General features: G+C 44.0%; 1 pseudogene; it reads right to left on the bottom strand.

Annotated features, from left to right (window-relative positions):
• Nucleotides 1-2,558: 2,558 nt before the first annotated feature.
• The window catches only part of LOC138299909 (histone-lysine N-methyltransferase SMYD3 pseudogene), a 32,838-nt pseudogene continuing 8,987 nt past the window's right edge, over nucleotides 2,559-26,409 (bottom strand).

The raw sequence follows: 26,409 nt of genomic DNA, 5'->3' as shown, positions 1-26,409 counted from the left end.
AATCCAAATCTCAGTAATAAAGAAACTCTCAATAGACCAAATCATCAAGCTACCACCATCTCCGTTAATCTCTATGTCTTTCTGCTACCGTCTCTGTGAACATCAATCCTACTACTATCTCTGTCAATATCTGTGTTGGACCTGGCCCTTTTTGCAGGGTCATCCCCAAACTTTTTGTCTCCTTCCTCCTATTTTTCCTGACCTGTTTTTGTTGGATTTAGGACTCTGGGCACTTTCCCACTGCTAACCAGTGCTAAAGTGCATATGCTCTCTCTGTGTAAGTTGTACTGTTGATTGGTTTATCCATGATTGGCATATTTGATTTACTAGTAAGTCCCTAGTAAAGTACACTAGAGGTGCCCAGGGCCTGTAAATCAAATGCTACTAGTGGGCCTGCAGCACTGGTTGTGCCACCCACATAAGTAGCCCTGTAATCATGTCTCAGACCTGCCACTGCAGAGTCTGTATGTGCAGTTTTAAACTGTACCCACTTTCCAGGCCTAACCCTTCCCTTTTGCTACATGTAAGACACCCCTAAGGTAGGCCCTAGGTAGCCCCATGGGCAGGGTGCAGTGTATGGTAAAGGTAGGACATATACTAATGTGTTTTATATGTCCTGACAGTGAAATACTGCCACATTCGGGTTTCACTGTTGCAAGGCCTATCGCTCTCATAGGTTAACCTGGGGGCTGCCTTTAAACATGATCAAAGCGTAGATTCCCTTTGGGAGCAGATAGACATGTGGAGTTTGGGATCTCTCAACTCACAATTTAAAAATACATCTTTTAGTATAGTTGGTTTTGAGATTGTGTGTTTGAAAATGCCACTTTTAGAAAGTGGGCATTTTCTTGCTTAAACCATCTCTGTGACTCTGCCTGTTTGTGGATTCCCTGACTGGGTTAGTTTGACAGTTGGGCTGTTTGCACCTCTCCCTAGACAGTGACACAAAGGGGGCTGGGGTATAGCCTGCATATCCTGATGAGCCGTCTGTGCTAGGAGGGAGGGGAGGAGTGGTCACTCACACCTGAAAGGGCTGTGCCTGCCCTCACACAATGCAGTCTCCAACCCTCTGAGGTCTGAGGCCTTGCCTGGGCAAGGCAGGATTTCATAAGCAAGTGAGACTTTCATTTAAAGTAAGCCTACTTCCAAAGCCAAAATGGGCATGAGAAGAGCGCCCAAAACCACAGACTTTAGACACTTCCTGGGGTAGACACTCTACCTCACAGACACTTCTGGACAAGAAACCTGTTGGTGAAGAATCCTTGAACCAGACCTGCCAAGAGGAACTGCCTGGCTGCCCAAAGGACTCACCTGGACCGATTTCTGTGACGGACTGCTGCCTTGCTGTTGCCCTGCTGCCTTGCCTCTCTCTGGCTGTGCTGAGAAGTGCTCTCCAAGGGCTTGGATAGAGCTTGCCTCCTGTTTCCTGAAGTCTCAGGAACAAAAAGACTTCACTCCTGCAACTGGACTCCTTGTGCGGCAAAAATTCAGCCCGACTTCGCAACGAGAAGATCGACACAGTGCCAGCGTAGCGACCGGAACTTCGACGCACGCCCACTGTCTCGACGCACTGCTGACCTGGAACAACGCATCCCAACTTTCAGAGAGGAATCGACGCAGCGTCTGCTGTGCGGGAGAAATTTTCACGCAACGCACACCGGATTGACGCAGCACCTGTGACTTCACTCTGCAAGCCCAGGATTCCATGCATCGACCCCAGGGCTTCAGAAAACCCCGCAACCCGAAGAGGAACCAAGTCCGCGCACCAGGAATCGACGCAAAGTCTTCCCGTGCGTGAAAAATAACGACGCAAGTCTGTGTGCGAAGGGGCAAAACCGACACACCTCCCTGTTTTCCACGCATTGCCTTCCCTGTGGTCCCTTGCGGAGATTTTGAACGCAAACCAGATACTTTGTGCTTGCAAGAGACATTTATTGTTGTTCAGAGACTAAAGACACTTTATATCACTTTTACAGTGATATCTCAACACATACTTATTGCATTTTAATCATTTTGACCTGCATCTTATCAGATACATATTATATATTTTTCTAAACACTGTGTGCTGTATTTTTGTGGTGTTCTACTGTGTTATTGCATGATTTATTGCACAAATACTTTACACGTTGCCTTCTAAGTTAAGCCTGACTGCTCAGTGCCAAGCTACCAGAGGGTGGGCAGAGGATAATTTGGATTGTCTGTGACTTACCCTGACTAGATTGAGGGTCCTTGCTAGGACAGGGAGTAACCTGACTGCCAACCAAAGACCCCATTTCTAACAATATGTTATTCTATACTGGACGTCTATGATGGGCTCTTAAGGAGACAAACCATCCGTCTCTGCTACCATCTCTGTTTGCCCGTCTGACCTTCATAAGTAAACTTACAAGGGGACGCTAATAGGTTGATGAACCCTTTGACTCACAATTAAGACATTCCCACCATAACTCCAGTACATGCAGATCAATAATCAACCATAAATCATCAAAACCAATAATCAATGACAATCAATAACACTGGTAATCAATGGAGTCAGTAATCATCACACACCATGATCATTCAGTCATGAATAACCACACCTTTAGTATAGTTAGAATATTTATTCCCCTATATTAACAATGCTAATGTCACGTAAGATATTCTCAAAATCAAATGATACACATACAGAAACAACACTGGCTGTCCAAAGTGATGAAAGAAATGGAATCTAATTAATGCTTGAACTACTACACATTCTAAAGTTACAGTACAAATCAATAACAAGAATAATTGAGCAAACAATATTACATACATTTAGATTCAGCAAAGAAATACATCAATGTTATTCCCTATAGCAATGTCTCATTAGTGAGGATACTTATCTAACATCAGATTGGCATCAGTATGTTAGGCTTCATGCAAAACAATTTAGTAAACATAAAGTTGGAAACATTATGGCTCTATCAAAACCGTGCAGTTGGTACCTAGAAAGAAAAAGCAACTAGGCATAACAAACACATGGGGAAAAGAATACCTCTCCTCAATTGGATCGGCAAGCTAATATAGTCTTTCTCATCAGGACATCAGCCTGGTCAGCAAGGTATCAGGATTTAGAATCAAAGTTCAGAAAACGGAAAGTCTTTAGGCAACTCGAAAGAATAGAGGTACACCCTCAAGAAGAATAGAGAGAATGGCTTGGCAAATGGCAAAATGCGCAATGCTCAATGGCAAAATTCTGATTTCTTCTCAGTGCAGTCCTGTTAAGTTACATTTCCTAAAACTAATTCCCAAGTCCCCGTTGGTCAAGGGATCGCATGTTCACACTTTGTCCAATAAAACTAAAACTTCAAATCTACGCATTCTACCACTACTCTGTTCACAGGTCGCTGATTGGTTTCTCCTGTAATATCCTCATCATCCGGCTTGTCAGGTACCAATATTGTTGCAGCTTATACTCCAGTCAGTGTCTCTATTGTTCTTCTCCAGAGAAAGTCAGTCTCACACACATTACACTCATAATGTTACATTTAGCAAGAACAGCATCTGCTAGCAGTCGGTTCTCATGAGAAAGACTTTTAGCTACTAGCATATTTAGACAGTACAATGGAAAATCACAGTTTAATTCTCTGAACAGCCATTTTATTAAACATTAAGAAATACAGCTTGACATGAGGCCGTGCAACTAGGCCAAGAGCTCCGCTAAATAAAAGGTTCAAATTAATAAAGCTAATACATAATGCATAACCCCAAATATGACATACTACTACATTAATCAAACATATGCTCAACATTTCCTATTAATAAGCCATTAATAAGTATAGATTGTGAACATTGGCAGCCACTCATTGTGATCACATTTTCAAATGTGTGCATTATTTTCCTACATTCTTACATTTTCTACGCAAGTTCATTACTCAGAATACATGAACACTCATGAATAATTTTATTAAATCACCTACGCTCGCAAAGCTGTGTGTCCTATAAAACCACATCTAAATAACGTATCACTCTTCCTCTCCATAGTTTTTGTATTTTAATTTCCAACGTTTTTGCCTTGTTTTTTGTATTTAATTTCCTTCACCTCCGCTGCAGTCTCTTTCTCTGGACTTTTTATATAGTTCTTTGTCATTTCTATCTCTTTCATCCACACATCAGTGTGCTCCATACTCCTTGCAATCTGTATTGACTCCTCTAAAGACGGCTCAATGGATAATAATCTTTCTTTTACTTCCTTATTGTTTGTACAGCATACTATCTGATCACATATTAAGGAATCATTCAAATCCATAAAATCACACGTCACTGCTAAACCTCGTAGGGCTGCAACATAGGTCATTATATCTTCGTCATGACCTTGTGTACGAGAAAAAAAATGATATCTCTCAAATACTGTGTTTACTTTAGGTGTGAAGTGTATCTCTAACATCAGTAGTGACGTTTCATATATATTTATGGTTTCTAGTCGTTTCAAGTATCAGAAAGGAAGAGACTTCCTCCTGTTTTTATTTCACAATAGTCCTTTTTTTTGTTATTACTATTGTTCTTCACTCAGGATTTACATTGGGATGCCTATCAGAGCTAGAAAGTTCCATTAGCGTTGCTTGTTCGTAATTCCAAGAAAAAATAATAAAATATTGCTAGTATTGTGGAGCGCGTAGAAAAACACTTGTTGAACACATTGAAATTGATTTGTGGAGCGCACGTTCAACGCGTGTAACAAAAGAATGTTACTATGGTTCAGCGCAAGTCAAGCAGTGTGTAGAAAAACACTTGTGGAACACGTTGAAATTGATTTGTTGAGTGCGCGATCAGCGCGTGTAACCAAAGAATGTTACTATGGTTCCGCACGCATCAAGCAGCGTGGCGAAACAATGTGATTGCAGCACGCAGTGATAATTTAAAAATCAATATATCACTGCACGCCAATGCGTTTAGCAAAAAAAATGTCACTGTAGTTCAGCACGTGAGCGCATTCAGCACTGTGGCAAAAGATGCTATTGCAGTACTTCAAAATCAATTTACCACCGTACGCAATAATATAAACACATGGTGATTAATAGCAGCTGTCACCATTGGTTTTTTTAGCCACATTTTGACCGGTGAAGTTCAGATATGAACACTTTAGGGTCGATAATCTCAGCAAACAAAAAAAATATCTAGCTGAGTTATACTTGTCTGCCAAATCCAAGTGCAAATATACAGGTACAGATTCAATACACTCACGGTTTCTTTCTGTTTCTCCTTTTTTCTTTCTTATAAGTTCCAGTTAGGTTCGTCTACTTAGACCAGGGGTTGGGAGTCACCGATATGTTCTCTGCCTCCTGCGCATAGTCCCTCATCGCCAAATTTTGTAGTAACGGGGCAATTCAGTTGAGTTGTAAAGTTCTTTATTAGCAAGAAATCTTCTTCTACAGCAATGATAACTTCCAGCTTCCAGCTCCACAAACAGCTTTCTCCTTCCTCACATTTTCATTACATCATCAAGAATGTTCACACAGTCCTTCACTTACAAGCACATCTCTACACACTTACAGCCATAATAGGCATAACATATCACCTGGTTTGAGTAGACTACATGTGTGCATTCCGTATAAACCTGATTACCATCCAGTCCAGTCTAATAGATATTGATTTCTCTGGATCAACAAATCGCCTTTATAGAATCTCACTATAAACGCTATTGAATGTCAGCAACTGAGAGAACAGATGAAATCGTGACACAATTGATAACTTCATGACAGCATGCAGGGCCAATACTGGAGTTCTGTTCTCTGCTTCCTGTGCTCTGTAATTGGCTGCTCTGTTTAGCTAATCTCCCACTTGATTTTAGCAAGCTGAAAAGGGTCCAGTTCTAATCAGAAATAAAAACAATATATTTTATCTCCTTCATGGACTACATTGAGCAGAAGGGATTATTTTAGCCTTTGTTACCAGCACAGGTACATTAATACAAGCACCCATAGCTCTCTATAATGCAAGCAAATTACAGTGTCATTCTCTAACAGTTTAATTGTCAAAATACTATGGAACAACTTCAATTCCTCAACTGTTTATGCCAACAGCATCCCTCTCAGTCAGTACTGCAGCAGAGACATCCATTTCAAATAGGGATTCACTCTGTATGGACAAATTACGTCCTACTTGTCTTCCCCCTTTCCTTCCCTACCTATTCAACATCTATGCCACATTAGCATTCTTATGTGTTGGAAGTGTATGCCCAAAAAAATATCTTTCATCAAAGTAGCTCTAACTAACAGTATTGCTACTCTAAGTAAAAGCAGTGCACAAATAATGCCCAATTCTAGGCCTCACCGCTTGTCTTTGCCTCGTAAACAGGCAAAGCCGAAAAGTTGAAAAAACTCTTGGGAATATTTAAGAGCCCGTAGCATGCAATGCGCCACTTTGTAATCCCATGCATCACATAATGCCTGAGCCAGGCATTATGTATGCAAAGGGGGCGTTCTGGCATTAGGATTTACTCCACTGTTTTTGTAATCAATGTTAACGCCTGCTCAGAGCAGGTGTTAAAATGACACTCCCAAAGAAACCTATGGGCCTCCTTGCGCTTTGCTACACTAGCGTCAACATTTTTCACACTAATGTAGCAAAGCACCACAATAGCATCAAAAATGTTGATGCTATTGTGCTAATGACCGCCATGGAGCATATTATAAATACGGCACAACCATGGTGTTGTTAGGTGCTGGTAGGGGGGCGCAGAAAAAGTACCACATCAGCTCTGATTCACCAATTTGTCTTAAATATGGGCCTTTGTCAACATCCTAGTATCTTTATCAGGTTCTGTGTCATTGGATGTTCTCGCCCATAAAATATCTTCATAATACCATATGCTTCTTGAAACATAGACATACATTCAAGGAGCTTGCCTTGCTGGCCTAACAATGGACCTATTTTTATCATCTGCAGTGCCTGTGAAGCATTGATTCCTGAAGTATAGTATCTATACGGTTCCAGTGTTCTGTACCCATAGCGCAAAGCTTCCTCTGGTAGATTGAGTGTCATGCAGGCATCCATAGCATAATCCAGTATTCTTAGCTGGTAGATGTTCTTGTCTGGAACTAATCCAGTGTTTCTCTCTAATTGAGCCCTGCACAGAGCCAGGCTCTCCCCCCACTGTTTCTTTGATTGTAATTCAAGTACTTTTGATACCAGGTCCTTGGTCTTCTCCGAAGCTTGTCTGTCACCTGACAGCATCCTCTCATCATTGTCACATGTCTGACACAGACGACAGTCACATTCAAAGCAATATTTGCTCTTGAGCTGATTCTGTCGTTCTACTGTGGGCATCAGTTGGTCAATGTAGGTCACAGTAAGCTCCTCCCCGGCTTGGATCTTTCTGATTGCCCGCAAATGGAGGTGCCGTCCTATGAAAACAATCTTACAGTTTGGCTCACAGCTGTGGTTTAGAAGGGACATGCCCGGATATAGACCAACTGCAACAGCCAGCATTTCTCCATTAACAATTGAGAAACGGTTGCAGGTCACTTTCGCAAAGAGCTCAGGGAGGTTTACATCAGAGAGCAACTGAGACACATCTGAGATTTCTTCTTTCAGATACAGCTGCAACATGTCTGCAAATAGCTCAAACTCTTTTTTATATTCTTTGCTTATTTTTCCAAAATTAGTCTCAAGTTCAGGCACAGAATAGAGCTCTTCAGAAGGACAAGGTGATTTTCGAATCATCTTGAAGACGATCTTGCCAACGAGCCTGACAGTATCGGTGTCAAATTTAGACTTGGTGCTCTTTAGACATTTGCACTCTCTCTTGTGGTCAAGCCAGGCTTTTGTCTGGCATTCTTTACCACAATATTTTGCAAATTTGCACTGGGAGCACTGAAGGAGTTTTACTGTAGCGCGCAGGCAGTACTCACACACTAGTCCTCTTCCTTGCTTTTTGACAGTGTAGGCAAAAGGCTCAGCAACATACAGTACTTCTCCGGGTGACACATGCACAGTAGCCCGCAACCCATTTCCTTTCGAACCGTTCTGAAATTTCTCCATCTTGAGTGTCATCCTAGGGCGCTGGCTCATCTTCAAACTATTGTCTGCTGAAACTAGGGATCAGACTGTCTCAAGAGGGCTTGAGGTGTGCCTTTATGTTTTCAGTGACAATCGCTATTATGTTTGAGAGTGGAAGCTGAGGTCATGGGGTGGAAGGCCAGAACAATCTTCTGGATGCTTTTGCTGTGAAAAAGACAGAGAATGAGTCACAATTTCTTACTGGCCACCCAGAGGCATGACGTATTCAAACAGATGACGAAATTGTATGCTGCACTCACTAGTACTATCTAGTACGATGACTTAATACAGCAATCATTACACTATGGTTGTAGGCCAGCATATCGAAGTTATAAATATCGAAGTACAAAACTTACTTACTAGCCACCCAGAGGCATGACAAATTGAAGTTGTGTATCAGAATATCAAATTATAAATATCGAAGTACAAGAATATCAACAGCAGCATCTCGATTACTGCAACACTGTGAAGGTAAGTATAGGTGAGGACCTAATTTCCATGGGAATAGTGTTTTTTGACTTGCCTATATCTTTAGCACCATTTGACGAATCTTCACAAACTTTTCCCAAAAAAGTGTCCTAAAGGACCTTGTTGCACATGGAAAGTTTTGGGTCGATCTGTCAAGCTAGGGCTGAGAAAAGGGGGGGGTCAGAAAAAGTGTGTTTCCCATGTTAATTCCCATAGGAGCTTTAGACACTCCTACAGGCTGAACTGCTGAACGGAATTACACCAAATTTGCCAGGAAGCTAGATCTAAGATATTCAAGGGGAAAAAATATAGATATCTAGGGACACGGATCCTCTGCGGATCCAAGTGTCCCCGTGCTGATATCTCATTGGCTGCCAACACTTCAACAAGAAAGTGTTGGCAACCATTTTGGGACTCTGCTTCAGCTGAGTCCCACTGAAAAAAAGATAATCAAAAAGAAAAGGGGTCAGGGTAGCGATACCCTGTGACCCTAGCCTTGGTGTGGGGGTCCCCCAGGGACCCTGCCAGGGCTAAAAAGCCTTTTTTTTAAGAAATCTCCGAAAAATCCACAAATGGATCCACAGATTTTCCTGTGATTTATAAAATAAAAAAAAGGGCAGACTCCTGCGCTGTAATTGTTTTTGGCCCCTATGTGGGCCAGGTCCTGGGGGCATTAGGGTGTTAAAAGACGAGAGGGGCACCCAACCACCCCTAAGGCTTTCAGAAGCCCCTCTTATGGAGCCATGCATGGCCCTGGGTGGCTCCTACTACCTCTTGAGGTGTCCACCCTCAGGAGGTAGCTGTTTTCTTTTGTTTGGTGGGAGCTGACAGTTCCCACCAAGCAAAAGCAAATATAACTCTACTTTTAGCAAGTGGGAGCTGTCTAACAGCTCCCACTTGCTGAAAGCAGAGTCTTCATCTCTTTCCCTACAATAAAACATAAAAACATTGCTACTGCAAGCAGAGAGCTGCTATTTAAAGCAGCTCCCTTGTTGCAGGAGCAATGCTGGCTCCCGTACGATGCTGAGAGGCGGCTAGGACCACTGGGTCCCTCAGACTGCCCCCGGGATCCCTCTGCAGTCCTGTCAGCCAACATCTTGCTTGTGTGCCACTTTGAAGTCATTCTATGGAGAGACCATTGCTAAAACAATAGCAATGGTCTCTCCATAGAATGACTTCAAAGCGGCATACAAGCAAGATGTTTGCCACGGATGTTATAGTTATGTTTGACTCACCTCTGGCCTACTGGTAAAACTCTTGGACTGTCACTCAGTAGGTTGTAGGTTTAAATCCTGGTATCTCATGGCAGTGTGTCTGTTTATTTAGTAGTGTTTTGAATGGTAAATATTCATTGTCATGAAACATTGAAGTCTTTTTCCAGGCAAAATCTTTGGGTTGAATGTCTGGACACTGCATAATCAGGAATAACCTGTGATGTATTGGTTAAGGTCTTAGACACTCACACTGAAGGTTGAGGGTTCCAGTAGAGGTGTGTATGTGATCATTTCCCTGTTTGAATTTATTTGCAACTTTAAATGTTTAAGGTAGATACTGAAAGGTGATCTCATTCTTTTTAACTGACAAATTCATTTTTTCTTTTCAATTTGCCCTAAAATATCTAATTCAGAGCATATCATTCATCAAAGTCTAGAAAAACTCTCTCTCTCAATTTCTTTCTGTCAAAGTCTCCCTCTAAATATCTCTCTCTCTCTCTGTCTCTCTCTCTCTCTCTTAATCTCTTACTTTCTCTCTCTCGCTCTCTCTTCTATCCCCTAATGGGAAGGAAGAGAGATAGTATGTTGTGGTGCCCATTACAGCAGAGTCACTTGTGGCCTACTGGTAAAGCTCTTGGAGTGACACTCAGTAGGTTGAGGGTTCAGATTCTCCTATTTTATGGTGGTATGTCTGGTTTACTTACTTGTGTTTTCAATGTTAAACATTCCTCATGATGGAACATTGAAGTCTTTTCCCCAGCAAAATCTTTGGGTTGCGGCCAACCCCTATAACCACCCAACCCCAGGCCAGGCCCGGCGACCAACTCCCCCGTGCATGGCCAAACGCCGTGTTTGGCACAGGGTTGGGTGGTTACAGGGGGTTGGCTGCAAGCCAAGCCGTGCAGCCAACCTCCACCACACACGACCGAAGGCCAGAGAAGGCGGTAGTCGGATTAACATATAATAATTTTAAAAAATACTTTATGCTAAAAAAAACATTGAAATTAATTGAAAAAAACAAAGGTTACAGGGACATTATAGTTAGGAAATAGAATTTAAAAACATGAATATTCACTTAAAAAAACAAAGGTTACAGGGACTTTATAGTTAGGCTCATACTTTAAATGTACAGAACCATAGAAATTCAGTAGTTATAGTTATTTCAAGCCCTAAGGTAACTATAACTCATGGCCTGTTTTTTTACGTGAAAATAAATATATATATTTTTACACTTACACTTTCGTTGTAAAGGCACAAGTGGTAGAGGCAAATGTGAGGTAAAATGTTGTGTGGTAAAGGCATGTGTAGTAAAGGCATATGTGTTCTAATGAGTGCACTGCAGTGGCATGCATGGTTCTGTCATACAACTTCCAGAGTGCCATTGCACTTGGAGCTGCATGAATGATGGTGTCAGGTCGCTTGTTAAGAAAGTATCCAGGTAAATATAAGGAGCAGTTCTCTGTCAATATTTTCCATACTTGCAGACGTGCCAAATTTGAGGGTGCAAAACACAATGTTGTGTCACTCCTCTGAATCAAGCACAGTGCATTCCTTGTGAAGTTTTAGGAATCTGCTAGTGTGATCCATAGCCTATTTACAGTTAGTTCAAAAGCAATATCTCTAAAGAATTTACTCTAGCACTGGGAAGTAAATAAATAAAAAATCATCTTGTTCCTTCGTAATTCATTATAGTATTTCACAACGCAAGTTTTATGTAAGAAAACAGGCTTTTTTCATATCCCCCACTTTTTTGTCTCATTTGGACTAGCAGATGTTGTTTTTTGATTCTGAAAGGGCAATGGAGCCTGTTAACCAGGCCCCGTGCAAGTGCTCTCTCCCTATAAATGTTGAATTGAATTTGGTAACCCCAATTGCCAAGGACTTCAACACCCTTATAGGTCTTTGGTAAGTGGTACCAGTGGCACCCATGGCATGGTAGTTAAAGGGGTCACCAGGGCCGAAGCACTGATGGTGCCACTCAGAGTGACCTAAGTAAACAGATGGCAGTAGACCAAGATGGTGGCTGATTGGACAGCTTTTGCGTAAGGTAAGGGATAGCCCCAAAAAAATCCTGCCTAATCCTACCCTCCAGACGGTGATAACCTACGGTAAAGCACCCCCAGCATGTGGACACTATTGGGGGGGGCCCGAAATTCGCCCCCGTCCTGCCTGTGGAGAAGGAGCCATAAAGCGCATCCACATGGAAGGCATGGCCTGCTCCCCCAAGACCTGGCTGAGATCCTGGCCATGCGGAGGTGGCTTGAATGGGATGCAGCGGCTGGCTGGCTAGGGGTGAGTGCTGCGGCAGTGTGTGGCTATGGTGTTAGGAAGGCCCGGTGGAGTATCACCCACCTGGGAAGAGAGGAGGTGCCAGCGGAGAGACAGGAGTGATGACAAGGTGGCAGTGGCGGTCGGGAAGTGTGCCCAGCAGAATGAGGCTGTGAGGACGCCGCAGTAGCCTGTTCACTCTGATGAGGTTGATTGGAGGTGAGCATGGGTAGGGTTCCTCGCGGCATGGCTAGAGAGCCTGGTCAGTCGGACTGCACCCGGAGGACCCACATTGGGGCTGCCGCCTGGAGGCGCACCTGGGGGCCTCTGTCTTGCACCTTCTTGAGCCTGGGAGGAGGGGGCCCTGCCTCACGCCGTAGGGGCGTCTGGGGCTTGGACCCCTCAGGACCCTGGATCTGGAAAGGGTCCCACTCACACAACCTCCCCCCATAGAACAGTGAACTCTGCTGTGGAGTGTTGGCCGCCTAGTTGATTGCGGTCGCCTGTAGCGTTATCACCAGGTACTGTGCTGGAGTGCGATTGGCCGTGCCGGCCCGAGGCCTGGGCTGAGGGCGGCCTTGGGTGTGGGCCGGGGAGCCTTCTGTTTTCTTCTAGCTGGTGGTTGCATGACAGTCTCCCACCCAGAGACTGCAGTGAAAAGGAGGAACTGAGACCACAAGGGCACACATGGTGGGTGAACTCAAGCTAAACAACCTGCCCGCTCTCACCTTTAACATACAAGAACTCGCCCCTCAACCGCACGCTAACTACACATCCTTGTGGAATGGTGCAGGTGATCTGGTCACAAGAGTGTCCCTGTCCCCTACGGCCACCATGGGAAAAGAAAGGACGCTCCAAAACACACAGCATAACAAATTTGATCACTATACCACCTCAAGGAATTGGGGGGAAGTACTTTGCCAGCCACCATTGCCCCCTTGGAGCATCCCCCCCCACGGGAAGAACCATCAGGGACAGAAATACCAGCCACTATAGAACAATCCAGTGCACAGACTCTGGCCAAAATAGAGGCCGGTGTCATTAGATGTAGGCCTGCTCAGGACGGATCTCCTCATGATGTCTGAGCACTCCCAGATCACTGCAAGGCACGTATCTGAATTGCAGGGTGAAGTGGTAACCCTAGAAACTGCTCCTGAGGTGCTCACCTCCAAAACAGACACTGTAGAACGGAGAGCTGAGGATACAGAAGGTCATTCACGAAGATGCAACCTCTGTGTAATAGGATTTGCAGAGACTGCTGTGGGTAACAAGCCAGAATTATTCCACGAAAGATGGCTATGTGAAGTGAGTCCCAAAGCCCCGCTATCTAAAGTGTTCGTCGTGGAGAGAGCCCACCAAGCTTTGACCCCAAAACCAAGTGTTGGGGCCCTCCCCACACCCTCATTGCGCAAATACTTAATTACAGGGATCGCAGTGCAATCCTCCGAAATGTACGGCAAACGGGTGACCCCAAGTTTGAAAACCAATACGAATATTCCCAGACTACACAAGGCAGGTCCAACAGCTCCGTGCAACCTTCAGGGGTGTCAAACAGAAGCTAAAAGTGATGTGATTGCGTTAAATGCTGCTATTTCCTGCAAAATTAAAGGTGATACATGCAGACAGAATACACTTCTTCAGCACCCCAGAGGCCGCCAAGGACTGGCTTAAAGTGCGTGGAGATGGGCACATCCCCACACCAAAAATCATGTAAGCTGGGAGTCAGAGATAGCGGGGCTCCCCAGAGGTCCCAGAGCAGAAAGCAGAAGAGATACGGATTCTCTGTACCCTCCCAGAGAGAAATGATGCAAAAAGATAGAACACTGGCCTTCAAGCCAACTGGAAAAATGACAGAGGAGCAGCATAGGCCTGGCCTGGAGCCTGAGAACCTGTGGATGGAAAGAGAAAGAGTCAAGTGCCTGGTTGCAGAAATCACAACTCTGAACACTGATGACGGAGCCGTGAGAGAGAGTGATGAACATGACTGACTGCTGGCAGTAATTTTGAATTGAGTGTATGAGTCGGCACTGGAGTAGGGCCGGTGACTGGGACCCTTCAACTGTGGAGAGCAAATCGCTGACCAGTCTGTGCATAACATTTCTGGAAGGCACGAGTGGGGATTGGATACGGAAGGGTCAGTGTGAATGAAATGCTTGTAGAATTTGGTCAAAATGTTGTAAAAGTTAATTTCACAATTTGTCTATCGTTACATGACAATACAATATTGGGTTGCTTAGCTTTAGTGGTAATGGGAGGGACTACAGATGTAGTTGGGAATGCACAGTTTGTTTTTATGTGTTAACCCAAGAGTGGGGGGGGGACATGGCTGGCTCAGCACGATACGCCTCGACCAACATGGCTGCATTGACACTCTCATCAGACTTACTGGGCATCACACCCTCTCATATGAAACAATGGGGACCCGATATAAACTCTTGACATGGAATCTTCAGAGGCTGAACTTGTATGTTAAACATCACAGGGTACTAACCTACCTGTGCTGTCGTGGTATACAAATTGCACTCCTTCAGGAGACCCACTTGACTGATGCAGAGGCCACTAAATTACACCAGAAATGGAGGGGACAAGTATATGCTGCGACATACTCCAACTATGTGCGTGGGGTGATAGTGTGGGTTGCAGCACAAGTGTCCTTCTAGATGCTGGGACATCAGGCGGATGTTAATGGCCAATATCTACTGATACATGGCCAACTAGATGGCCTGGAAGTCTGTCTGTTAAACACATACGCCCTGATCATAAATAATAGAGAGTTTTTTCTAGCCATAGAAAATCAATGAATCCTCTACTTGGAGATACTCTTAGTATGGGCAGCGATTTTAATTGTATCCTCTATGGTGGCGCTGACAGACCTCCTCCGAAGACTCAAATCAAACCACACATATCACGCTCACTACAGAAGGTGACTGACAGACTGCAATGTGTTGACATATGGAGCTCCCCACCCTGACGCACAAGAATACACATGCTGTACAGCCCCACACTCCACACTTAGCAGACTAGATAGAATACTTGTGTCACATTTCCGTTGCCCTGGCGGTCATAGACACCCAGATTATGGCAGATTCTTGTTTGACCACGCCCTTAGTACAGATGGCCTGGCAGGTGGGTGGGCTCAGGGCCCGTGCCCTGCTCTGGAGACTTCGTCCTGAAACCCTGAAAGACTCAGAGTTTAGAGGGATACTTCATCTCGAACTGGAAAACTGCTGGGAATAGAGGCACTTAGTGGGAGGCCCTCAAAGTGGTTGCACGTGGGGAATGTATCACACAGATTTGCAGTATACATAGGCAATTGGAATCAGACCTTAAAGAAGTCAAGAATTCCTTGGCCGCAGTACAGAGTCAGCCCCCAACTGTTTACGACAAGCTGGAAACCGAGTTACAGATTAGCCGACAAAGCACTGAGCTATGGGATAGGCTAGATAAGGTGACAAAACAAGATTATAATCAATTATTGCACAGAGAGTGAGACAAGTCGGGTCAACTATTGGCCTGAGTCCTACATCAAGAGTGAGTACTCCCTCTAATTCTATCAATGCAGGGCTCAGATGGGGTGAGAGTAACCACGCGATCTGGTATTAACCAATTACTATCGGCCCACCTGTTGACAGTCTATTCTAGGGGTGGGATTCCTCAGCCCACAGAAATACATGCCTATTTGGTGAATCTCCACCTCCCTTGTCTCACTCACTCACAACATGAGAGACTAGATGAGGAACTTCAGCTGAAAGAGCTTAAGGAGGCGGTCAGACGATGGCACATCAGAATGTCCCGGGCCCGGATGGGTGGCCTATAGAATACTACCAGACTTACGGGATGGTGCTGCTGCCCAAACTCTTTGACAATATCAGGGAATCAAGGGAACTGGGCTCCCTACCTCCCACTATGAGAGAGGAACAAGTACTCATGCTCCACAAACCTGGAAGGGATCCGGAAGATCCAAACTCATACAGTTCCTTGTCAATAGTCTGTGTAGACACCAAGATCCTAACTAAAGTCCTCACCACTCGGCTTAAGTGGGTCATACCCAAATTAGTACACGCCGACCACTGTGACTTTATGCCGGGTAGGGGGACACATATGAACCTCAGGTGGTTTCTCATGTGTTGCACGAAATGACAGGGGCAAATATACCAGTGGCAGTGGCCGCACTCGACATAGAGAAAGTGTTTGACACTATCGAGTGGAAGTATATGTGGACAGTATTGGAGGAAATGGGTTTTAGAGATGACTTTGTGGCATGTATCCATCTACTCTATACCTGCCCCGTAGCTCGTGTGCGCATGGGCACAGAACTCTCTGACATCATTCCCAGCAAGAGAGAAACCAGACAGGGGTTCTCGCTATCGCCCCTCCTATTTGTGATTGCATTAGAGCCCTTAGCACACAAACTGAGAAGGGAAATGGCAAGATGGGGGGTGGAGGCAGCTGGACGTACACACATTGTCTCCCTTTATGTGGATGGCGCCTTGATCTATCTTACTAACCTGGAATGCTCTGTGCCAAAACTACTAAATATCCTAGCGGAATTCAGAAACATATTGGACTGCGGCTTAAACAGCGCAAGTTCACACTTTTCCCAATGGCGGGACTCACTGACTGGGCATCAGGGGACCTCCCCTGGACATCACTAGCCTGGGAACGTGATCACTTTAGATACTTGGGGATACACGTCACCCACTCCGAGAACCCCCATAACGATTTAAATATGGGAACCACGATACGACAGTTAGAAAACTCAATCGGATTCTAGAATAAACTTTCACTCTCCATCATGGGCAGGGTGGCTCTAAGCAGAATGGTCTTTCTTCCCAGCTGTCTGCACATATTGCAGAACCCACATTACCTTATCCCCCGGGCCACGTTCAACATACTTGATCAACTCCTGATATCCCTTATATGGGGGAAGAGGAGCAGAGTGAAACTAGATACACTGAAGTTAGACCCAAAGTTGGGCGGGCTGGGAGTACCAGATGTGCAATTATATTACTACACAGGCATATTACAATATGCGATCCAGTGGTGCGCAGATGACATGACCACTGAGAAGGAACTGTTGGGTAATTGGGAAGGTTCTGGAGATCTTCTGGGACACCTGATGATGGGCAGGAGAGTTCTTGGGGGAAGCTTCATACATGGTGCAACAGGTTGTAGAGGTCTGGGAACGAGCGTTTACCTTCGCACTAAAGGTTGCTCCTTATGCCCGACAACTTCCACTACGCTGGCTCTCATGCTTTAGAGAGACACAAAAGGTCATGGATATACAAAGCTCTCAAGGCAGATCGTAAGATAGACACGCTGACAGTGCAAAATAGATAGACGCAGGACCTGGATGTGCCGCTGAGTGATTCGGAGTGAAAGAGGGCCTCTGCACAGATCCAAGAAGTGGCGAGCAATGCACAATTTAAACTCACACAATTTCATTATCTCCACTGAACAGATTTCACAGAATTAACCCTGCATGCACACCTGACTGCCCTCGCTGCGGCCAGACACCAGCCACTTTCATACACATGACTTGGAACTGCACGAGGCTAGACGGATTCTGTACGGAGGTCATCAACACTCTGAAAGCACTTACGACAATACAGATTGACGGTCGCCTAAGCACTGCCTATTGGGGTTCTGCCCCTCCCTTAGAGGGGGAAGAAAATGCTTTACAGATTTGTCCTCCTGAGCTTGGTTTTGGCTAAGGGCAGGATCGCCATACACTGGACCAAGAATTCATCCCCCACACTACGACATTGGAAGGCAGATTGTGCAGAATGGGGAGGAACAGAGACTGAGAATGGCTCGCACAGATGAACACGCTGCGATGGATAGAGCAGTCTTGGGTGACATGCTGGAGGGCCTAGGGGACCAGGAACTATGGGGAGACTTGCAGCTTACACAGATGGAAACATCGGAATCAGGGGCGCCCCAAGATGAGGTGCTGGTACACGTAGCAACCAGGTGAGAGGAAGGGGAGCCTCCCACTGTACCCTCGACTCAGTCTAGACCCCTCCACATATTTTAGTAGGTGTAGGCCCAGAATACCGCCAGCACGCTAACCGAGGAGAGTGCCACCACACTTGCAGCACATGCCCCCACATCACTAGGACATGCCACTATGTCACAAATTGGGAGCCCCATAAGAGGATAACGAGCAGTCTGTAAATTGATAGATGGTAGTGCAGACTAGCATTGAGGTGAGTTGAGTTGACTTGTAACTGTTGTTCAATTACTTATCTGTTCATATTCATTGGTAACTGCACAAACACTGAGCATTAATTATGATACACTGGTTACTGGACAACTGAACTGCTGTGGACCCTCTACTTGAAGAGATGTAGTCCCATGATGATATGACACATCACAGGGGTGGGGGGACCAACAAGTTATGTGATTGCAAAATTTGCGAATGCTTTGTTGTATTGATGTGCAGCCTGAACAGCGGATACCGTGAAAACTTAATAAAGATAATGTTAAAAAAACAACAGATGGCAGCAGCCCTGCAATGGCAGACTACAAGAGCAGGGCAAACTGTTCTAACTTGATTTTGCCCTCACCATGTGTGGCAAGGTAAAAGTAACATTTTTAATATATGCCAGTCACCCCTAAGTTGAGTATCCTGAGCCCAGAACGCAGGGTTCATTATATTAAAGGTATGGACAAATAATTGCAAGTTTATATGTCCCTTTCCATTAAGGGCTGATATAAATGTTCAGGGGACAATAGGCGGGCTGGCACCTGAACTTCCTGAGGTTGCCAGTTCCATTATGGTCCCACTGAAAAGTGTCATGTTCGGTATCAAACGACACGTCTCATCAAATCCAACTTTTTCCCAAAGTCAGATTTAATGTGGCATGCACCCAGGTGCCTACCTTTGCGGGTGCCCACCTGGTTGCCCCGGCCTTCCCTGTGCCCTGGCTGGCAGCCTGCAGCTGCTGCCACTGAAAAGGAGTCTGACTCCTTGCCAGGATTTGTGAATGCTACCAGGAGTCAGAAACAAAGGCCTGGTAGTCTAGGTAGTAAAAGGTGACACCCTCCCCCCCTTTATAGTCATTTCAGGGGCGGATTAGCCGCTTGGTCTAGTAGCTCATTGGCTACTAGCACCCACACCCCTAATGCCCCTAAATTGAGGATTTAAGAGGCACCCCTGGCACCAGAACCTCAGATCAGATGAACCTGCAACAAAGGATAAAAAAGACACCTGTGACTGCGACTTCAGGGTCTGCACAGAGCACAAGCACAATACTTTGCACCTTAGACAATCATCGTGCAAGTAAACGACCACCACTTGTCCTGGACAAGAGACTAGCTCAAAAGGAAAGAGGAACCACTTGCAAGCCAAAGGCAACCCCAGAACTTCCTGGGACTAGGGGTACTAGTACCCTGCAGTTCGCAGGCAAATTACACTCCTGGAACCAAAGAATCACTGGCCATCAAGCCTATTGAGGGATCACCCAAAAGTAAATGGTCTAGTGCATTGTGGGAAACATAGTCCCGACCTCCAGCAAGTTTCAGATGGCTACTGTTTTTCCCTGGACTCCAGGATGCTGAAGTAATCAAAGGCTGTGTTTGCTACTATCAAGGCTTTTTGGTGGCCAGTCAGGCTACTACTACCTTTGTTCAACGCTGTGCCTGGAGGGAACCCAGAAGCATCTTCCACCCACCACCTCACTGGCCCTGTTGGCAAGAATTTGCATCCCCTTCCTCATCAGCACCATCCAAGCAGCGTTCAGCACCAGGGACAGCCAGGACAACTCTGCACCCAGGCCCTACAAGCCAGGGAAAATTTAACTGACTGTTGGACCCACATCACATTTACCCTCAGTGGGTTTCCCTGAACTTGACCTGCAAGTGAACGATTGTCACTAGTGCATTTTCCCATTGACCGCTATGTTATTGTTTCACAACATTTAAATGTGCTGATTTATTTTTCCTTTACAAATCTTGGTAATACTCATCCAATTGTCTTCGTTTTGGTGTCTAAAATAATATAAAAATGTGCTCTATTTTTATAAATTGGTGTTGAATTTCTTTCTAATTGTGTTAATTACTAATCATCCATGTTAATACTCTGAAATGCTTAACAATTGGTCTTCTAGGTTACAGAAATTGTGGAATTTGTTGGAAGAGATGAGTAATAATAATAATCGTAATAAAAATGTCGAGGGGCACTTCTGCAGTATTTTCTAAAACAATACCCAAAGCTTATGGTGTGGGGTTGGACAGAGCGGTAATGTAAGGAGAAAACTCCAAGTTCAATTCAGAAATACCTCTGAGAGATTATTTGCAGGAAACTTTTAAACATTTCCCTAGCAGGCAAGGAACATGTGTGCACTGTTCGGAAGAGGCCTCTCAGAAGAGGCAGATGTTTAGGTTGAGAGTCCTGCTGTGAAGTTGTAGACGCAGAGTGACTCTGCAAGTGGCCTGTGTCCAACACTGAGTTCTCATCAGGCAGGTTGGAATCTGCCCAAGAGATGATGGGGCTTTAGCCTTTCACCCGCCAGCCCTAAAAGCGAGCACTTTGGCAGTGGTGATAGCACGCACGGTGTGAGCCACGTCAGTCTGGTATTTTTCTTTTAATGAACCGGCACAAATAGTAGTTCAAACATCGAATACAACAGAGAACAGCAACAAGAGTTTGATCCAATATGCAGAGCAGTAATCAGGGGAGAAAAGAAGGAAACGGTTTCGGCATGGAGTTCGTTTTATATGATAGGGTAGGATAGAGAGCCCAAATCCCAAATAACGTACATCCCCGCAACAGTTCAAATCACCGTGCAGTGCACTAATGGCATAAGAAAACATTGTTATTCAAAATGTGTAGCTGGCTTTGTTGATTGGATAGGGATAATGAGGAAATTATTAAAGGTCGACACGTGTGGGGAGAAGATGTGAAAAGTGAGATCGTGAATACACCCACATCATAATCTTTTGAATTAGGAAGACACAATGCACACTAAGTCAGCACATTCAAGTAGTTTAGCTGACGTGTAGTATTGTCTCAAGTGTATTTAAAAAACAAAAATAATTGTGTCTTTTCCCTACAAGGTGTTTACACAAGCAGAATTGTAATATTGATATATTACAGGACTTATTGACAATGGTGTAGTTATTCCAACATGTCCCTCATTACTTGTGGTTTGGGGGTTTGAAGTTTGACAAATCATAAGCTGTTTGTTTTCATTCTCTGCCCAGGTGGAACTAGGAACTCCACAGCCAACATAGTTTGGTTGAGATGTAAGTTGCAAGAATATTGAATGACAGTGAAATATGTTTTTGGTTGCAGTAATAACATCAGGCATTGTTTGTCACATTTACCTGTGAGCGATCAAGGTGTCCCTGGTGGTGATTCGGTGAGGATGTTGCCCATAAGGTGGCTAATGTGCAGGAGTGCTTTTTTGTTGTTCGGAAGAAGTGGTAGAACCTGGCTGAGTTTGACACTAACATGCCATGTTCAAACAGTACGACTAAGATGGTTGAAGAACAATAAAAGAATAGAAGTGGAGTGAAACCTTGGGTCCAAGTGGCTAAATAACTATTTCTAGAAAGTATGCTGTTGTGAGTTCAAACATGTCTGCTGCAAGAATACTCAAAGTGTTGATGCCTTTAACGCATTGGGCTCATGGTGGAATATTGGGAATGAAAAACAGTTGGTTTGTAAGTTTTATTGACGGCCAAACTGATTTGGTGAAGGTGCATAAGAACTGGTTCTGATCGTGGGTTGGGAGTGAGTAACACTCAAAGTACAAGTCGAGTGAGGAGACAAAATGCGTCCAAGAGTACCTTTTAGTAACATGTGTTACTAAGATACTTTCCGTAAGGCCTCAATATGGGATGGTGAAAGTAAGCTGTTGAATTCATAGAGTTGGCTGTCACAACTGCTTGTTGGATTTATGTGATAAGCATATCCGGCATTACGGGTGCCTTGATAAGGAAACTGGTGTGCCTATGCTACTAGAAGGAATGAGGAGGTATTCGGAACTATTCAACATTAAGCACGTTACCATCTCTTACTATGCACTCTCTCACAAACCCCCAAGTATTCGACAACTGCAGAGATTCAAGTTAGTCTTTTGAAGCAAGGTTAAATATGCAGAAGGTGAAAACTAAGATATGTGCAGAATATGAAAAGATGAAAGCAAATCACAATGATATGTATCATCCCTGGTAAAGGGAGTTTTCTGTGGAAGAAGGAAAGTTTGAATATGGTCCCATGGTAAGGGTCATTGTGACGTGAAAGAATTCTGAAGAAGTCACGGAGATAGTGGTGAGAAGTAAGGCGCTTCACCAAGCCAAAGGGAAAAACAGAGTATTGGAGACAGAGTCCTCACGGTGATCTGGCAGGACTAATTGACTCTATATTGAACTTACAACATTCCAAACTAGCACACCATATTCCATGCTTTAAAATGGGAATATACCACAGATTGCTTGGTGACAAAATGGAGAATCTGCTGGAATTTTCGAGGGTTAATCATGTTTAAACAACAACTTGCAGACAAGTGGTCAATCAGTGTGGGAACAAGATGTGCCTGGTGAGGAATTGTTCCCTCTGTATAAAGAGAAGGCAATGACATTGATGGATGTGGCTGGAAGCAATGGGCACTTGCAAGGTGGAAATGTGAAACTGCGACTCAATAGAGGTGGGGTTGGAATGCAGTGTGAGAAGGAGGTAAGTACAGTGAGTGACATAAGGCCAGGCAAGTTGAAACCAAGGCCCATATTTATACTTTTTTTGCGCCGTATTTATGTAATTGTTTGAGGCAGATGTGGCGCTAAAAAAGTATAAATATGGGCCCAAGTGTCCGAGTTCTGGATAAGTTCAAAGATTATGAAATGTAAATACTGATCTGTTAAAGTACTGCTCCTTGTCTGTTTCATTGTATTTGTTTAGGGGAGATATGTGTCCAATGTAGGTAACTTTACGGTCTGTTCGGAGGGAAATTTGTAATATGTGAGTAGGTACCTTTTAATGATGTCATGGCTTATAACCCTGTGATATGTTAGAAGGGTCGAGCCATGAGACTTCCTGGGGGCGGTTGGGGACTGTGCTGAAAGCAGAGGTTGAAGACACAGATTATTCCTATTGCACAATGTAAACCATCCTTTTCTTTAACAGTGCTCGTGCAAGAGGATTATTACAAGGTGCTGCAGACGGAAGACTAGCATCACTGTGGAATATGGACTGGTTCAAGGACTGGGCTCTGGCTGCTGACTAAGTGCCCAGACACAGATATGACATTGAAACAATTATATCCTTTTCTGCAGGGATCTGAGACTAAGCAGGCACAGAACCAGTCTGCATGGCAGTGAAAAGTATGTGCTGGAGCCATGAGCCTCCAACAGTATACCCTGGTGCTACCGAATAAAAGTTAGTGCCAAGGGAATCAGTCAATAGTGTGTACCTGTGTAGTCGCAGGGCAGGCCGGGCCGCGTGCTGTGTCAGGCACCAGTGGAAAGAGGAAACAGATTAAACGAGGTCAAGGTAGAAAGAAAAGAACTAGATAAATATATGTAGCATATAAAGAGAGCAAAGACCCAAGGAAGAGGTCACTGAAATGAAAGCTGGACTAAGGTAGTCCCCCATAGGATGGCAGTACCTGGAAAGCCAATGGCGGCAAAGACATTGCATTAGTGAATCCAAAGGCATCCCAGGAACTGGTACAACAGGAACATCTCAGCCGGCAGCCAGACGAATCCAGGGACATCAAGGAGCACCAGCGGGAGAAGCAACAAACTTTGAAGGCACAAGAGGATCACAAGGAGAATTGTACAGAGCAATGGCGGTTGTCTGGCCTCGCCAGTGAAATGTCATGGTCTGTGTCAGTATAAGGACAGGAACTTCCCAGGTGAGTCCTAGGGTGGATGCTTTAAGAATAGGTGGAAAGCGATCTGAAAAGTGATGACACAGGGAAAAGGGATAGCATTCCCAACCTCCCAACCCTCAAATGGTAGAAGAAATACTGGGAAAAGAGTATGTATTTCCATCTTTCTATGTGTAGATATGGGTTATTGCGCCCTGAGAGGACAGAGATGAAACTTAAGAAACTGACATCTGTAAGTTAAAGGACAGGAAAATAAAGCTTGGTAAAGACACACTATGGGTTTTGTGTTTGTATTATTTCTTTTTTATTTTTATTTCCCTTTACTAATAAACTTACCAGATAACCTTCCGAGGATCTCTGACTTAAACTCTGGCAGGGAACCAGGGGATATCATCCACAGTGGGAAATGGTACCTTGAGGACTCCTGGCACGCGAGGGGATGGAGCACTTAGAGAGCCTAAAGTAGAGAGAGAAGAGTGTACAATGAGCTCTGAAAGGCTGTGGACATTAAATATTCCCATATCGCAATCCTAAGACTCGTGTAACTTACAATAAAACGTGGACAGCACCCTCAGGAGTGTAGTCTCCGTTCTTTTTTAATGTGTTGTTCTGGGCTCAGACTGTATTATTGTATGTATTGGTTTGACTTATTCATCACTTTAACTTTTTGTGTTGATGACATATGGTAACATATGTATATCTGCTCAGTACTACAGTGAGATTGTACAAGATGTAACCCATTTTTAATGGTTGTGGATGTATTACACTGCCTCGCCAATTTCTATCATGTTACCTAAAAAGTCTGTTTTTTGTGATTTTTGTGTAAATCCACACAGTTGTTTTTGAAAAATTAAGGTTCAAAATGTATAAATATCTAGTGATGCAGTACTACCGAGGGAATATAGAGGTAGAACAGAGAGAAAAAATGACAAATGGAGCATTCTGATTGGCTGGTCCCCTAGAACTGGGAAGGCAAGACAGAGTGCGGTGCTTGGCGAGACCCAACATGAAGATAAATGTGGTGGCCGCCGTTCTAGGACTGTGGGACTTAGTCCTCATGTCCTAAATATCACAATAAAACAACATATAAAGGAGCAGAGTATGGGTATCCTTAACCCCTTGTAGTGGGGACTTAGAGGGATGCCCTCTGTTGAAAAACACTATTTTCGCTCATCACAGACTTGCAGTACTATTCAGAGAGTACAGAAGGAGTACCAAAGTTTTTTAAAAAAACAAAAAATTAAGCATTCTGATGGGCTGGTCCAGCAGGATTGGGACCAGCCCTGCGAGACCGAGAACTGTGATTGGCTGGCCGCAATATGAAGAGAAATGTCAAGCCCGCCATTTAGGTCCCTGTGTCCTAAAAATGTTAATAAAATAACATATAAAGAGGCAGGGTAGAGGAACCCTGAAACTCTGGAATCAAAGTGCAAAATATATTTTTTTCACATTGCCATAGACTTGAGCTACACAGCGCACTCCACCCTACCCCCCACTCCGTAAAAATTTGGAGGAGTACTGCAAAATTTCTGCAAGATTACTGCCAGAGTGTTGTGGGACAAAAAAATGCTGAAAAATATTTGGTGGGTGTCTGTTGGTGTTGAACACCCATGGAGGGTTAGCCAGCAATGGGGAGGTTGGTTACCTGCGGGGGTTAGGCGCAGCAGTTTGCCACAGGCAAGGCCTTGCACCCAACCCCACACCACGCACAGCTGAAGCCCATGTGCAGGGGGGGTTTGTCACCCGCATGGGTGTTGGGGGCACTCATGCATAGCCAAAGGCTGTGTGCTGCAGGAGTTTGGCATAGTTAGGTATTGTACTAAAATGTTAAAAAACCTAGAAATTAGCTGAAAAACCCAAAGGTTAAATTGACGGTATAGTTAAGCATGGTACTACTCTAATTTACATTTGAAAAAACTCAGACATTTACTGAAAGCCCAAAGATTAAAGGGATGTCATAGTAACGTTAAAATGTCTGTTAAAATAAAATTTTAAACTCAAAGAAAAACACTGAAATTCACTAGTTATATTTACCTGAAGTAACTATAAGTTACATACTTGCCATGCACTGTTTATGACCTCACATATTACACCACTCATGACATGTTCTATTATATCATTGATATCACCACTGACGACATCTGAAACAACATAATTGACAACATCAATGTGCATGGCAAGTACACAAGTTATATTTACTTTAATTAAATATAACTGGTGAATTTCAGTGTTTTTTGGGATTAAAATGCAATTTTAATCATTATTATTTTGAGCATGCATTTTCACGTAACTATAACCTTACTTATATATATTCACTAAACATATATATATATATATATATATATATATATATATATATATATATATACATTCACTGAAAAAAACAAAGGTTACAGGGACGTTATATTTAGGATCACAGTTCACTTATACAAAACCAGTAAGATTCAGCAGATATAGTTACCCGAGCCAACTATAACTTACGCCCCTGCAATGCACTGCTTATGACCTCACATATTGCATCACTCATGACTTCACTGATGACATCTCAAATTACATTACTGACACCAACTCTCATACACACGCAACCACTCACATATCCATTC

The sequence above is a fragment of the Pleurodeles waltl genome, chromosome 6 (genome assembly GCF_031143425.1).
Source record: "Pleurodeles waltl isolate 20211129_DDA chromosome 6, aPleWal1.hap1.20221129, whole genome shotgun sequence".
NCBI classification, from domain to species: domain Eukaryota; kingdom Metazoa; phylum Chordata; class Amphibia; order Caudata; family Salamandridae; genus Pleurodeles; species Pleurodeles waltl.
The sequence above is the reverse complement of the archived record's forward strand: the minus strand, read 5'-3'. Positions and strand labels throughout refer to the sequence as shown.